The sequence below is a fragment of the Macrobrachium nipponense genome, chromosome 4 (assembly GCF_015104395.2).
Source record: "Macrobrachium nipponense isolate FS-2020 chromosome 4, ASM1510439v2, whole genome shotgun sequence".
Classification (NCBI taxonomy): Eukaryota; Metazoa; Arthropoda; class Malacostraca; order Decapoda; family Palaemonidae; genus Macrobrachium; species Macrobrachium nipponense.
The window spans coordinates 43,259,281-43,276,283 of record NC_061100.1 but is presented as its reverse complement, the minus strand read 5'-3'; the positions used below and the strand labels follow the sequence as shown (position 1 = coordinate 43,276,283).

The following is a 17,003-nucleotide window of genomic DNA, read 5'->3' as shown; positions in this document are numbered from 1 at the left end:
TTGTAATCTAAAACTCTTGTTTGTTAGTTTTCCTTTTGTTTGTAAATTTAAGCATTCATAAATTTGTCATATTTGCAGTTATCCATTAGAGGGGGTGTTATCAAGTTTTCTGCTACTGCCTAAGCTACTTTTCTTATCTCTTGTAAATTAGAGTATAATTGTTGAAAATATTTTAACTGCAATCATATTTGCATGCTCTGTCCTGGTTGTAGATATTTGCTCTGGTATATAATTGCTTCCTCTCTGCAAATTACTTTTTCTGTATGTATTACTGTCTTCATTATGTAGATTGCTCTTCTATTGTTGAGGTCTCTGACACAAAAGAAAATGATAGTTATCATTTATAAAAATTTTCTCAGCCTTTCCTCAAACAATTTTTCTAGTATTTTCTAAGTATATTCTTGATTTTCATATTCCTTTTAAAGTATGACAAATGTTTGATCAATTTGTTTTTTTCATAGCTAACAATTGTGATGAAAGGAATTTTTGGCATCAGGGATCATCCATCTTGATGGTGACAAGGTAACCTCCAACCTCTCTTCACCTCATGATGTCTTCAGTTTCTTCCAGGCCAGAGAACAAAATAAGAGGGGTGGCTAGAGGTGGTCAGTCTTAAGTTAGGACCACAGGTTTGTTAGCTATGAAAAATACAAACTATTAAAAATCTGTCATATGTTCATATGCAGAACAAGCCTGGGTCTTAATATTAGGATAGACTCGCTCTTGGTGTGAGGAGTCAGTTTAGCACACCTGGTCTCACTTCCTGGATAATAGGTGGAAGTTAACCCTTAAACGCCGACTGGACGTATTAAACGTCGAGTCAAAATGTCTCCCGTATGCCGAATGGACGTACCATACATCAACTCAAAAAAGTTTTTTTAAAAATTCGCGGAAAAATACTTACAGGCCTACCAGCCAAAAACTTTTGAATCACGCGCCTTGGGGGATGCTGGGAGTTCACGGATAAAGGTGTTGTTTTGTTTACAATCGTTACGCAGGCGCGCAAGCGCGAATTTCTTTCTTGCCGCACTAAAAAGTATCTGTGACACATCTCGGAAATTATTTCGTCACTTTGACATAATTTTTGTATTATATATGAAAATGTGTGCATTTTTATGTAGAATACAACAAAAAAATACTCATGATTGTAGCTTTTATCAGTTTTGAGATATTTTCATATAAATAACGATAAGTGCCAAAATTTCAACCTTCGGTCAACTTTGACTCTACCAAAATGGTCGAAAAACGCAATTGTGGTAATGTTTGCACCATGTTAAAATTAGCCGTTATATAAAGTTTTATAAAGAAATGTGCACAATTTCATGCACAATACAACTAAAAACAACCCATGGTTGTAGCTTTTATCAATTTTGAAATATTTTCATATAAAAAATGATAAGTGACAAATTTTCAGCCTTCGGTCAACTTTGACTCTACCGAAATGGTCAAAAAACGCAATTGTAAGCTAAAACGCTTATATTCTAGTAATATTCAAGCATTTACCTTCATTTTGCAACAAATTGGAAGTCTAGCACAATATTTCGATTTATGGTGAATTTATGAAAAAGTAACATTTTCTTTACGTCCGCCCGGTAACTCTTCCGAAAAAATCATATGTGCGATTGTGGTAATGTTTGCACCATTTTAAATTAGCCGTTACATAAAGTTTTATATATGAAAATGTGTGCAATTTCATGTAGAATACAACTAAAAATAATTGAAGGTTTTAGCTTTTCTCATTTTCGAAATATTTGTATATAAATCACGATAAATAGTAAAAAAACCACGGTCGGTCAACTTTGACTCTACCGAAATGGTCGAAAAACGCAATTGTAAGCTAGAACTCTTACAGTCTAGTAATATTCAGTCATTTATCTTCATCTTGAAACAAATTCTAAGTCTCTAGCACAATATTTAGATTTATGGTGAATTTAAAAAAAAAACTTTCCTTCCCTCCGCGCGCGGATTCTCCGCCACAAATCTCCGAAATGCGTACGTCCCATTCTCGGAATATTTGCTCCGTTTCATATTAGGCATTTCATAGAGTTTTATATATGAAAATGTGCGCAATTTCATGTAGAATAAAACGAAAAATATTTGAAGGTTGTACCTTTTCTTATTTCCGAAATAATTGCATATAAAAAAATATAAAAAAAAAAATTCTACATTCGGTCAACTTTAACTCATCAGATATGGTCAAAAACTGCAATTGTAAGCTAATATTCTTACAGTATTCAATCATTTGTCTTCATTTTGAAAGAAATTGGAAGTCTCTAGTACAATATTTAGATTTATGGTGAATTTGTGAAAAAAATATTTATGTCCCCGCGTTACGAATTCATGCATTATTTTGTGATATTTTCTCTGTGTTGCTGTTATCGTTTTACAATGTGTTATATACCAAAATGATTGCAATTTAGAGTACATTACAACGAAAAAAAAAATAACTTGTTACTTTTAACCGTTTTGCGCACAGCGCGATTTAAATACAATTATATATGAAATTTCGTTTTTGCGCTTATTTATATATGATAATGATAATTTTTTCATTTCTGATGGTTGCATACTAAACTTCAGCCAATGACAAAAAAAGGAGCCAAAAATGAACTCTTAATCTTGGAAACTAAGCGCGCTGTGATTTTTTGAAAAAAATATTTTTTCTGCTTCTGCGCTCACTCTGAAACACCTCCGGCACACGGGAGACAATTTTTTTTACCGCTTCAGCGTTTAAGGGTTAAGAGATTTATATCTGTTCAGATAACAAACTATGATAGCCACCAGATTTCTTTGTTATCATTCCTCTCTCTCCTTGCTAGAGAGAGGAAGTGATTGCTACTCCAAGGTTGTATTATTGTAGAATACAAAAACTCAAACAATAAGACTACACCCACCTGTATCTTAACCAGTTCCAGCATATGATGGATCAATCCTCTCACTGCCCTTTGCTCAAGAGGAAAGGGCAAACAAAAAAGACCCATCATTTCAAATATTCTCACTTTCATACCATCATCTTAGGGAAGATGCAAACTGTCCTGCTAGGGGCTCTGGATGAGCTACACAGCTTGTTGAGCAGCCACCACTGAACCCGAGGAAAAAGTGTCCCAAAGACCTATGGGCCATGTCCTTTACGAAGAAGGATGTGGAGGTGGTTTGACAAAGCAAGTATCAGCCTTCAAAATCTCCTGAACAGAGAAGTTCTTTTTAATGCCAAGAAAGGGCCTAAACCCCTGGTATCATGTGCTCTTGCAACCAGCCCAAGAAGAGCTGTTGTTAGGCTCAGAGGTCTGGATAAACTAATCCTTAATAATAAATAAATAATGTGCTCTTGCATGCACCGTGTTGGCATTAGAGGTTGACAAAGAATTATAGGCATGTCTAATTACCTCATGTATCCAAAAAGGAGATGGTATTCTTAGACACTTCTTTCTTGTTCTGGCCTGAGGTAACAAATTTTTTTAGATAGGTACGCAGAACCCTGACAGGACAAAGTGATTCATGTGGATCATTGTCAACAAAATCCCCAAGGGAAGGGAGAGAGAGGGAATTGAATCTATTATCATGAGTAGAAGGATTTTGAGTCTTATCTATGAATTCCAGGACAAATTCGAAAGCTACTGACCCCCTAACCCCTCGTATGTTTAAAATTAGCAGCTAGACCATGGAGTTCCCTCACTCTCTTTGATGAAACTAAGACTAGTAAGAAAAACTGTCTTAAGGGTCAGGTTTCTATCTGAAGAACATCTCAGAGGTTCAAATGTAGCCCCAGTAAGACTACTTAGTACCAGAGTCAGGTCCCAGGAATGAAGTTTAACATCTTTTGGAGAAAAGATTGTTCAAAGCTTTTGAGTAGCATTGAGATTTTTTAAGGGTACAGTAAAAACTCCTGTATTTGGGGGTGGATGTGTACCACGCCCCCCTGCGAATAGCTGAAATCCGCGAATACTTAAAACCCCTCTAAAAATGCTTATTGATTATATATCAGGTTAGTCAGTGTTATTTTATTTTTATTTTCTTTATTGGTAAAATGTGGGCTTGGTTCAGTGTATGGGAAACATATGTTTGATTTCAGAAAATGTCTTAAATGTATTGAAGTTATTTTGTGACATCATAGAATGTAATGTAATAGAAGACAAGATGGTGGCAGCATGGAGTGGAAATGTAAACAAAACAGAGCATACACTGCAGGCGAATCTGATTTGGTGTTTGGTTTGGTAGAAGAAAGCTCCTTGCCTAATAGGGACTTGTGGGTTGTAAGTCTTGTTATGTTGGTGTTCAAAGTCTAAAGCTGGATTATATACCGGGACCGAGGAACGTGAACAGGTGGGTAGACTGTATGATTATTGTATATAGGAAAGATTAGGCAAGAAAAAATTAAACTTGTAACAGAGAGTGGCTGCTTAAAGATGGACGGAAATGATATTGACTAGTTGGAGATAAGATGGAGAAGGGATTGCTCGAAATTTAGCGGGATACAGGGCAAGTACTATAAAGGATGGAGATGACAAACCAAAGATTTGCTTGTGATGTTTGGAGAAGTGAAATATCCAGGGATAGAAATAAGAATGAGCTTAAAAGGGAAAGCCTTAGAAGTGACAGAAGGAATAGATACAGATGAACTTAGGTAAAGAGGGTTCAAAGATAATCCTATCCAAAAAAGATGAAGTTTTATCCAAAAGATACGCTAATGGAGAATTTTAGTAAAATAAAAAACTATTTTAAAATAGGATGAGAATCCAGTGAAAAGATGAGCGATTTTTTAATTAGGTATGAAAAGGCAGAAAAGACACCAAGGGTTTTCATATATTGGAACAAACAAATCTCTCAAAATAATAAAAAACAAATGGTATTAGCAGCTTGTGGTCAGGGAATGTTGTAATATGAAAGTGTCACAGATAATGAAAAGAATATTTGAGGGTTTAGGGAATAAAGAGGAAGGGGAATGGTGGGGGGTCAGAAGGCAATGTAAATTATGGGAGATAGAGGGAAAACCATACATATGGGAAAAGTTAGTAAAATAAAGGAAGTCTTGTGAAGAGGTTGATGCAATTGCAGACACAGGATGTAAATTGACTGTTTGTGGGGAATTGTGACTAGCACACATTGTCATGGGTTTGAGTCAGGAAGAGTTGAGGAGAATGAAGGATACTAGGACAGAGTTTAATAAAGTATTTAATTTTGATGAGTCATCATATAAGTCAAAATGGGTAATGTAAATACCTGTGAGTGGAGTGATGATTTGAGAGAGAAAGAAAAGGAGGAAATCAAAAATTTAATAACAGACTTGATTGCAAGTTGTGAGGTATGTAAAAGATACAAAAGAAATCCAGCTAAACCAATACCAGAAGGATTTTCTTGGAGTAAAACATTTAATGAAGCTGTGGGAGAGATAGAAGAGAGAAAGTTCTTGGGGAGGGGGGTTGTCTACTTTGTTAGTTTAGGCCCTATACTGACTCCCAAATAAGACGTGGGCGCGATCGTTATCTTTGTGACATAATATCTAAAATTAGTATGTATATTGGGAAACACGAGAATTGGGTACTTTAATGTAAATAATAATTGAATTTTATCCTTATTTAAAGAAAAACAGTCGTACCCGAACCCACATGTTCATGCTTGCGGTATCCAAAATGGCGGGATGACGCCATCAGAGGACCACAACACCATAATTTATGGAAAAACATAAATTGGGGTACTCAACTTCGGTGCAGGAGACATCTCGGAAGAAGCCATCTCTAATAATCACACCAAAGGGCAAAATTCGCGAGCAAGAAACACGCGTCTCGTGAGAACGGTTTCTAAAACAGGATTGAAGATGTCGCTCGGGTCGGGTATTAGCAGTAGTACAGTGGTCCCCCCGTATTCGCGGGGGATGCGTACCAGACCCCCCCGCGAATAGTTAGAATCCGCGAATGTTTGGAACCCCCCTCTAAAAATGCTCATAAACTCCAATCCTAAACATGCAAACACCAAAGTATCCCTAAAAAGACCATCCTTCATCAAATATACATAAAATATCCTATTATGGTTCATATTAATCTTTGAAATATTATTAATACTGTTTTAAAGTAAATCTTACATTTTATGTTTATACATAAATACATACTATGTACGTACTGAATGACTTAGTTACGTATGTGAAAATAATTCAGTCCCCCCATAAGTATTCAGTCATGCACGTTTTCTTTCATACTGTTACTATTTGAGACATCCATTTTCTTTTTACAAGGGAACTTATACCATTGAATTGGTATTATTAATATCATTTTAAAGTAATCTTAAACATTTTACCATTAGAAATATATAAACAGCCAATAGCAGAGAGAGAGAGAGAGAGAGAGAGAGAGATTACATAAAACCATTAAATTCATTGACCATTGTATGGCATTGTTACTATCCCAGCTCCGAGTGTCACTGGAGTTGAGGTAGGGAAATTGATACAGAAAAAGACGAAGGGAAGAATTTTCATTTGAAATTAGTTATTGTATTATTACTACTTCTATTATTATTATTATTATTTGAAAATAAAATAAACACGTGCATCTACCATAAAAAATTCTCTCATCTCAGTAAGAAAGAGGGGTTATCCTTACAAGTGAAATGGAAAGGTCATTTTCATCTCTTTAAAATACTACCATTATGAATTTTGTAATTATTATTACAAAATTCATAATAATAATTATTATTATTAAATAACTGAAATTATCAATAAACATTTTACATACATGTACCATAAAAATTCTTTCATCTCGGTAAAAGAGAGAGAGAGAGAAAGTGTTTATCTCTCTCTGTTCTCTCAAAAAATACTTACAACGCTTCCAGCAAAAGAGAGGGAGGGAGTTACCACTATGACACATTATCTTGTGTGGCAAGAGAGAGAGAGAGAGAGAGAGAGTTAACCTTAATTAAATGTGACATGGATAGATTACTATTGTATTTCTTTAAAATACTATCACATAATATGAATTTTGTAATTACAGTTATTATTATTATTATTATTATTATTATTATTATTATTATTATTATTATTATTATTATTATTTGAAAGTATTAAAAACAAATAGTAAAAGTACTATAAAAAATCTCGATCTCAGTAAATGAGAGAGAGAGAGAGAGAGAGAGAGAGAGAGAGAGAGAGAGAGAGAGAGAGAGAGAGAAGAGAGAGTGGAAATTTCATGAGCACTTAATGGCAGCAACAAATCAGCTCCTTCCCCCTCCGGTCACTTAACTTGATACGTATATCTGAGTTTTAGTACCTGGAGTTAGAGAAAGAATCTGACTGGGATTTCCTTCATTCTCCCATAATTTTTTAAATTTATAAGCTAAAATCTTACTAATTTACTATGGTATTTTCTTAAATGAATTGATATTATTGCTGTATAAATTAATATTAATATTTGAAAATAGTAAATCATTTATTTATCATACAAAAAACATACATCTTTGTAGTAGAGAGAGAGAGAGAGAATTATTATTTTTATTATGTGATATCATTTAAACTTATTAAACTTACTAATACAGTATTAATCAAAATTAATATTTGAAAATTAGTAAATCATTTTTGTATCATAAAAATGTATTTAGTCATGAAAATAAGCATCAAAATACACTAATTAGTGATTATTTTCGTCGGAAAATTCCGCGAATGGGCGAGTCCGTCCGCGAATAATTTCTAGTAGGTTCCAAAGAAAAATCCGCGAATGTGTGAGTCCGCGAATCTGGAGAACGCGAATACGGGGGGAACACTGTAGTACGGAGGCGGTGAGGGTGTTGCCGCTGGGTCGGCTCACCCCATATGAGGGTTCTTGGAAAGGAAATCTCTAAATGGCAGGAGACATGTGAATAGTGGCTTTCACACGCCCTGAACTTTATACCCGACGGCCTTTGGGTGCTCGCGCGACGGTAGTAACCTCTGCATACCATGCTAGCTTTTTTCTCTGGTATATTTAGAAACTATTCATACTAGAAAAGTGGATAGCAGGATCTTTTCACCAGGCGAAACAGTTCTCTCCCCCGAAATAGATTTTTCCTTAGTCAAAATCCCTTAATCAAGCTGTGGGAGAGATAGAAGAGAGAAAGTTCTTGATAATGGTAGATATGGCAGGGAGGTATTGTCAGGCATTTTGGATAAAAGGTAAGAAATATTATCAGACAATGGTCTGATAAAATTTTAGAAGGTGCTCCAAATATAGCAAACCACCCATCAAAAATGCCTTTATAATAATAGGTTTCTTACCAGAAAAAGTAAGGAGCATGGCATACGTGAATGGTATCAGGCTGTTCATGGCTACGTATAACTAAAAATCGGAAGGGGGGGAGGATGATAAAGCAGCAGGATCATCAATTCGCTCCTCTTCAGATAGAATTTCTTCTTCTGTTATTTCAGGTGTTTCGAGGAAATAACTGTTCCGAGACGTACAGGATTGAGTCTCAAGTGAGGGGTTAGGGCCAGGGGAAGGTGAAGGCACTGGAGTCGTTCTCTTGAATAAATAATCCATTGTAGGTTGCACAGGGCGTTTTTTCGCTCTTCATAAGTTAATCAATAACATGCAACATTGCCTTGATGAGCCCCCCCTGAACTTTGGCAAACCGTTCCTCATCCCTGTCATTTTACCTAAAAGTTTCAGTCCTTTTTCAAATGAAGCAAATGCCTCTGTCAGTTTTTTTGTCGTAAACGTTCACTCCGGCTATTTTATTTCTTCTTCCTCTTCCGCTTTTTTTTCTCTTCTGCAAGTGCAATTAAATCCTCTGCCGTTAGCTCTACATCTTGCACATCTATAAGTTCTTGGATGTCTTCCTCATTAATTTCTAAATCTAAACTTTTCCCAAGTATCAAGATCTTTTTATTGATTTCCACTTCTTCATTCTGATCGAAACCTTGAAATGAGTTCACATACACTTTTAGCAGATTTTTCCAGACCCCATTCATACACTCCTTCTTTACCCCCTTCCAGTGTTCATAATGGAGTTCAGTACACTGAATTCTTTCCAGAAAGTTCTGAGATCTTTCTCATTATCCGTAGCCTGAACAGCCTGTGCAAACGGGCTCCAAAGATAATACGCCTTGAACATAGCCACAGCACTGTGGTCCATGGGTTGTATGAGAGAAGTTGTTTGGTGGCAGAAACACAACTTTTACATTCTCTGATGTGCTGAGGGTGGCCAGGAGCATTGTTGAGAATCGGCAAAATTTTGAAGGGGATGTTATTTTTCCTACAGTAATCTTTCACTTCTAGAATGAAGCAATGAACGAACCAGTCTTCGAACAGCATTGCAGTCATCCATGCTTTTTTATTATGACGTTAATGCACAGGAAGTGTATGCTTGTCGATGCTTTTTAATGCCCTCGGATTTTCTGAGTGATAAATCATAAAGGGCTTAAGTTTATACCCAGCCACATTTCCCCCAAGCAGAAGAGTCAGTCGATCCTTGTATGCCTTAAACCCAGGCATCGTTGTTGCTTCTTTGTGGATGTAGGACTGTTGAGGCATACGCTTCCAATAATGTCCGGTTTTGTCGACATTAAAGATTTCCTCTGGCAAGTACCCTTCATTAACAACTATCTCGGGTAAAGCATCCTTAAACTTAGCTGCTCCATCGGCATCAGTGCTTGCTGTTTCACCGCTAATTTTCACACTGTGAAAATAATGGCGGTTTTTGAAACTACAAAACCATCCAGCACTTACTGCAAAACTTTTGTTGTGGTTATCATCATATTTCTTCGTTAGTTCTTCAAAAAGCATTCAAGCCTTTGTCTGAATGGTCAAGAGGGTGAGTGGCATATGCTTTTGTATTTGGTCCTCCATCCATGTGACCAGTAACTGCTCCATTTCTTCAAAAGGCCCTATCCTCTTCTTTGATATAACCGTTGAATGAACAGAAGCAGATGCCTTTACAGCATCCATTACACGTTTCTTGTCTTTAAGGATGTTGGATACTGTTGACTGGGATAAATGTTCGTCACATGCGATAACCATGACTGCCTTTCCTCCTTCACTCTGGTTAATTATCTTCAATTTCTGCTCCAAAGTGATGGACTGCCTCTTCGTTATTGCACTATCAGCAGGAGACCTATTTGGTTGTTTGGCAGACAGTTTTTTTTATAGTTTACTTAAAAAACTCGCAAAAATCACAATCGAACACAGACCTAATCTTACTTGGTTCAGAGCGAGAGCAAGTGAGGTCGTTGGCCGCCACCATACCTACATGGCTATACCAGCCTCTTGCTCTCGGACCAACATATCGTACACCGTAGTACGCTGCTGCCTGCGCTTGTTGTGTGCAAGATTTAAAAATACATATTTTCAATTTTTTTTTCTTTTTTTTCTTTTTTTACCGTTTTACTAAAATTACACCTGAAAACACGATTTCCATTTGCCCTTTATTCTGTATGTGTCCTACCCCCTCCCAAAAACCCCGGTTCCAAACAGGGTCCCCCTTATTGTTTGTATAGGATTTTGTATACGTACTAATCTTTTACTGCATGTTTTTTAAAATTAGGTAAAAACGTACGTTTTTTGCGTTTTTTTTTTTTGGCGCTACATAGGCCGCACAAGCTGTGTAAAGTTTTACCAGGAAGACTTTCCGAGATAGTTTGACATTTCTGTCGCTGCTCTGAGAGGAAAGCCTCTAGCTTGTAGGAGATCATTGATAATATCCAGCCGTGAAGAGTTAGGGAATATACTGACTGATGATTCATCTCTATGTGAAGCTGGTAAAGGAGGTTATGCCAAGCCAAATTTTCCCTCTTAACCACTGTTAGCAAAGAGAGCAGATCTAGAAACAATTCTGCATGAGGCCACAATGGAGCTACCAGGGTCATTCTGAGATTCTGTGAAATCATCACTGTTCAAGACTTGATGGATCAGGCCAAAGGAAGGAAAGGTGTAGACTTCCACTTTATCCCATGGATGTTGCAGAACATCCTCGGCTGTAGCAAAGTGATCTGGAACCTCTGAACAATAGACCTCCCCCATAGGGGGTTAGTGCCGTCAGTGGACTTCATGTGGTGAACTGTAGGCATTACTTAAGGTTCTTTGCAGAATGCCTTCGGCTCCTAGTTGCAACCACTTTTGTTCCTTTTACTGTACCTCCTTTTATATTCTATTTCTTCAGCTTACTTACCACACACTCTTAACATTTGATTCATAGTGTAACTGCAAGGTTTTCCTCCTGTTGCACCTTTCAAACCTTTTACTGTCAATTTCCATTTCAGCGCTGTATGACCTCACAGGTCCCAGTGCCTAAATTCTATATTCAACTCAACTCAACAATAGACCTCTAGTTTCCCGTTGAACCTTGTTGCAAACATTTCTATCTTTGGTTTTCCCCATAGATGGAAGAGCCTGTCTGCAATCATTTGATGTAGAGCCCACTCTGTCCCTAAGACCTGGTTCTGACGACTTAGTTTGTTGGCCACCACATTCCTCTTTCCAGGAATATAAGTGGCTGAGAGGTGTACGGACTGATCTAACCCTGCTGATACAAGAGTACCATCAGTGCATGAAGTTGATGTCATGCCCCCAGTTTGTTTACATAGGTGACCACCGTAGTGTTGCCCGATATTAGAACCACAGAGTACCCCATCACTCTTTCCTGAGACTCTGAGAATTGGTTGGAACCAATTCAACCTCAGTATGTATGTTAATATGTAGCGTTTTGTCTTGAATACTCCATACTCTTGACAGCAGTAGTTCCTCCAGATGTGCTAATCAACCCTCGCACAAGGCGTCCGAGAACAGGAGAAGTCTGGAGGGGGCGAATGAAGAGACGCTCTAGTAGTCAAGTTCTCACCTATGTCAACAAAGGGACTTGAAAAGTCGTGACAATAACAGAGAAGACAATCTCTTTCTTGGATTAATCTTAGCCAAGAATCTGCTAAGACTACCCAGTTGTCACGATAGCTTAAAACGCAAATTCCCAGAGAATGTTCCCATATCAACGCCAGTGTGAAAACTTGTGAACACTTGAGATGTTGTAAGCCCAAAGAATAGCACTTTGAACTGATTAACCAGTTCTCCAAGAATGAAGCTCAGAAACTTCTTGAAGGAGGGATGGATTGGAATATGGAAGTAAGCAGCCTTCAAATCTATTGAAAGCATGAAGTCGTTGCTCTTGACAGCTACTAGGACTGTTTGAGGTGTTTCCATCTTGGACCAGGTCTTTCTGGCAAACAGGTTCATGGTCAATAAATCTATTAGTGGTCTCCAATCACCTGAAGCTTTGGGGACCAGGTTGACCCCCACCACTTCGTTTTTCATCAACTTCCTCACTTCCTTTTGAAGAACTATAAATTTTGGAGACCCTTGGGCAAATGTCAGTCGGAGGAGAGGTAGATCGGAGAGGAGGAGGAGGAGTAAAGTTAAAGGGTAGCCAATATCCTACCTGAAGATCATCTACCCATAGCTCCACTCCTCATCTTTGCTACGTAGCCCGATGGCTTGTCCAGCTTTTCCTCACTGGTGGCATTTAGTGGTTAGAGGTGCCCTTCTATCGCCTACCTCCTTTGGCTCTGCTTTTACCTCTTCTTCCTAATTTTGCAGAGCAAGTTTGAAAGGAGCCTTTGCAGGAGGACTTTCTTACGTACTAATTTAGCAGGTTGACTATACTCTGTTTTTTTTCATCTGTCCATCCGCCTGTGGTGTTTTTGTACGGTAACACTGCATCCCGGGCTTTAGATAGTTACGCTATTTGTAAGTTTTAGGTAAATAAAAGGATATCTGGGTGTACATTTGCAACTGAAAAGTGTTTTAATAATTTAGTGTATGCAAATTACACCGTTAATATTCGAAATATGATATTATTATAATCGTTGAATGTAAGCTGAATGCAGGATCCATACAGATCCTGGCTGAATGTAACTATCTAAAGCACGGGACGTAGTGTTACCATACAAAAACACCACAGGCGGATGGACAGATGAAAAAAAACAGAGTATAGGTCTGCTTGTATACACTACAGCTGAAGCTTTCTTTCTTGGGAAAAGGTTGTGCTCTGGTTCTTGGAATGACAGACAAGAAGGTCCAGAAGAATTTGAAACTGCCTAATGAACGAGTCTATCATTGTTATCACCCCTACGTCTATGAATAGCAATGTCAAGCTGATCCTTAGGGAAGAGATATTTGGAGTTCAGAATATCCCCATAATAATCAAGTACATTTGATTCAGCTTCTCTTCTATGTTCTTCAACATCTCTTTTGGCTTAAACATTTTAGTAGGTAACCATAATCCTTGGCTCTGGCAAAATTCCAATACGTAATATGATCCAAAGACAAAACAAGTACTGTAGAATGCTGTAAATAACATCTAGTTCATAAAAATAAATAAAACATTACACAAGTGGCCCAATTAGACTAACAGTGATTAACAAAAACAGATATGTATGATGAAAACGATGAAGGATGGAAAAATTCTTCACGAGCAAGTTCTAGTGAAATGATTTAAACTATTATGTAAGTGGTAGTGGTCTTACTGAGAAGTCTCACTTCATAGCTTGTTACTTGTCTTTCATACTTGTCGTTGCTATTTCTTTCACTGTTTATTCACTTTGCAATTTCCTCTCTGTACTGGGCTGCATATCTTATCGAGCCTTTGGACTTGAAGTTTGGCTTGTAATGATGATGAGAAATATAGAAAGGTTCAGTAGTACCATCTCTTGAAACTTGAATTTGAGGTGGTGCCATGTAGAGGGATGAATATCAGGCAAAGAGGTGTCCCCCCCTTTTTTTATTTCTGTTTTTTGTCTAAATTGCCCTTTGCTATGTTGAACAAAATTGCATGTAGGCATTCATTTCTTTGGAGGCCAGCTCAGCAGGTTAATGGTTTGTCTTTTTCTGTGTTTATAATAATATGTAATTGATAATAATAATAATCCATATTGATTATTGTCAAGTGCTTGCCTTTAGATCGGCTATTGGCTATTGTACAGAATGCATTTTTCCAAAAGCACAAGCAAAACAAGGTACTATGTATGATAACAATGAAGGTTGTCAACATGTTCGTTTCATCAGTATCAATTGGTTGATTCACTTTGAGGGCTGATCTCTCAACCTTCCCAACTGGAGGACTAGTTTCATAACTTCAGCTTGCTGAAGTATGGGAATGAGGTGCTTCCCTTTATTGCAAAATACTTACCAAGGAAATAATTACGCTGTTTTGGTAAGAGTAACTCCATCTGTTGGTTAAGCATTGGGCAGCTGGCATTATGTGCAAGTAAAGTTGGCATTAGTAGTATAAGTAAAGTAAGTGGTTTGCCTTTATGAAGCATGGATGGAAATTTTTTGTACATTTTTGCATCATGCATTATGTTACTGTGCTTCAAAATGTAAATCAATCTGGCTTATGAATGGAAATATGCAGAAAGTTTAAAATTCTCCATTGCAGGTTATTTGATGAGACAAAATGTAGTAAATCAGAACCTCTTTAGTATTTCCTAACTCATCTTGGAAGCTTATCCAATACTACCTTACATTAATGTTCCAAGTTAATGTGTGTACGTGTATGTATTTTACTTTGTGAGTTTTATTTTTTAGTATTTTGTTAATGCTCCAAGTGAATATATTTTATATTGTCAGTTTTATTCCTCAGGCCACTTGTTGGTGTATAGAATCTTTGCTGAAGACAGAACTAAGTGTCCTAAGATCAACATACCACTCCTAGAATCCTCACTACCGTATCTCTGTATGTCTGTAGCAGCCCGTCCAATATCCAGGATTGCTGCATTTTTCAGTGACTCTCAGATAACGGTCGCCATCGGTGACAGAATTGGGAAAGGGTATATTGTGTCTATTCCCAACATCAATAAGAGTCCTTTATGATATATGGGTATCTTGTTTAAAGGCTGTGAATACTCAGTAGGTTAGTTAAAAATTTTGTATTGACTTTTATGCAAGCCTAGTGTCAACTAGTCACATTCATTTGAGTCATTTGGGATGTTTTCCTTATAACATCGAATTTTGCTAGACAAGAGAATGTGTTGTAAAAAAATATGGTAATTACAGAATTAATTTTATTTTATGTGATGTAACTTGGTAGTCAAAATGTACGACAGTATAATCAAATTAAGCCCATCATTGCACTGTGATGATGGGCATAATGATTGATTGATGGGTTTGAATAAAAAATTCCTTTTTTCTATAAAACCATATTTTTTATGCAGAGAAATGTGCTTGAGAAAAATTATATTATTTGATATGGCTTGTATATGTAAACTGAAGTTAGCAGGGCACCATTAACTTTAGTTTCCTTAATTCATTCTCATAAATCACTTATATACTTCATTCTCATAACAGAGTAATTCTTTTAAAATGTGCTTGAAAAAAATTAACTGAAGTTAGAAGAGCACTTTCAACTTTGGTTTTCTTAATTCATTCTCATAATAGATTAATTTTTATACTTCATCCTTATAATAGAATAATTTTTATGTATACAATGACTTGTATAATTCCATATTATGTGACTATTATAAAGCTTCTGTAAATAGTATAGGAAAACCAAATCTAAAAGATGCATTGGAATTACCAAAAGAAAGAATTAACATTAATAATTTGTTAATTGCATTTTTTATTAGGAAACAAATTTAGATTTTTGTTTAGAAGTGGGTATTCATATAAAATTAATACTTTATTATACTGTATAATTCTTGACATATATTTTGCATATGTATTTATAAATACACATATAAATATAATGACTATAATTTTCTGTACTACATAAACAGTGACAAAAAATAAAATACATTTCAGACAATATGAGTCAGGTTTTGTCATTAAGGGCATAGGAACTTTTATCCTTTGCATAGGAAATTTTATAATTTGTAGATTAGGTTGTAGTGCATTGAATTTCACGAGGGAAAAAAAATAACTTCCAGTTTTAAGATAGAGATCCACAAAAGATACAGTATGGTAAAAAAAAAAACTCCTATACTGTTCATATATCAATTTACTGTAGTTATTAGAATGGAATATGAAATTTAGGCTTGCACCCAAGCTTTGAAATCTGAGGGATTATTCAGCATTATAATAAATTGGTTTGAAATGATTATGTATGGCAATGAATTAATAAAGTAAATAAAAGAAATAAAAGCATGATTATTTAAACTATAAGGTAAAAACTCTTATTTGGAAATAACTTATATTCTGTATTTTTTCAGAATTGCCATTGGTATGAGAAACAGTTTGTCTGTGTCTTAATCGGACTCTAGTTGTATTTGTTTCTGGAAATCTCTATTCTTACTTGTATTAATCATTTTTACTCTTCCATAAGTATATTAGGTTCAGATTTTGCAGATTCACATGGCATACTATACTAGCACTAAACTTTCATTGCTGTATCCGTACCCCTTCCCATCTTACTTTTTAATGCATCTTGCTCTAGTATTTGCCTTTCATTCAACATATTTGTCACACATAAGATAGTTGTATTGTAAGATTTTAGTTATTCAGAAAATAATATCCTTTCTAATGGTTGGCACTTATGCCTCGTATTGTTGCGTCCAGGTTAGATTCCCGACATCACAGTCTGTAAGGTTTTAGTGTTAGGTGGGTTCATTGTGGAATGCTTGATGGGATATATTATGGATTACACAGTGACATAGTGAATCAGATGGCTGTCATGTAGTCATGTCAGTAGAGTATGGTACTGAATACTGAAGAAACAATCTTATAGAGGATGTGTATTTTACTGGTTGCCAAGGTGATTTTTGTAAAATACATTTGAAATTACTGTATTGTTTTATACACTGGTTTTTCTTACTATGTACGTAGTTGTATGCTGATTTTTTACTGTTTAGAAATTTATTATATAATTATTTTTTTGCCAATTATTGAGCTTGAAAATGTCACTTTTCTGATAAAATAAAATTTTATTTAATACTTACCCAGTAATTTCTTAGCTAAGAGATTCTACTCGACAGCAGTTTGAATTTTGAAATTAGTAGTAGCGAATCTTTTGTTTTTAAGTAGGTGACAGGACGCACATTTGTGATTTGTGTTAAGACTTAGGCTTAA

At 36.1% G+C, this 17,003-nt stretch overlaps 1 protein-coding gene and 1 pseudogene across 1 annotated transcript in view; one reads left to right on the top strand and one right to left on the bottom strand.

Annotated features, from left to right (window-relative positions):
- The window catches only part of LOC135210892 (uncharacterized), a 105,888-nt pseudogene extending 89,809 nt beyond the window's left edge, over positions 1-16,079 (top strand).
- LOC135210894 (calcyclin-binding protein-like) overlaps positions 1-17,003 on the bottom strand; it is a 333,184-nt gene that overhangs the window by 247,331 nt on the left and 68,850 nt on the right. The gene's annotated exons all lie outside the window — the stretch shown is intronic.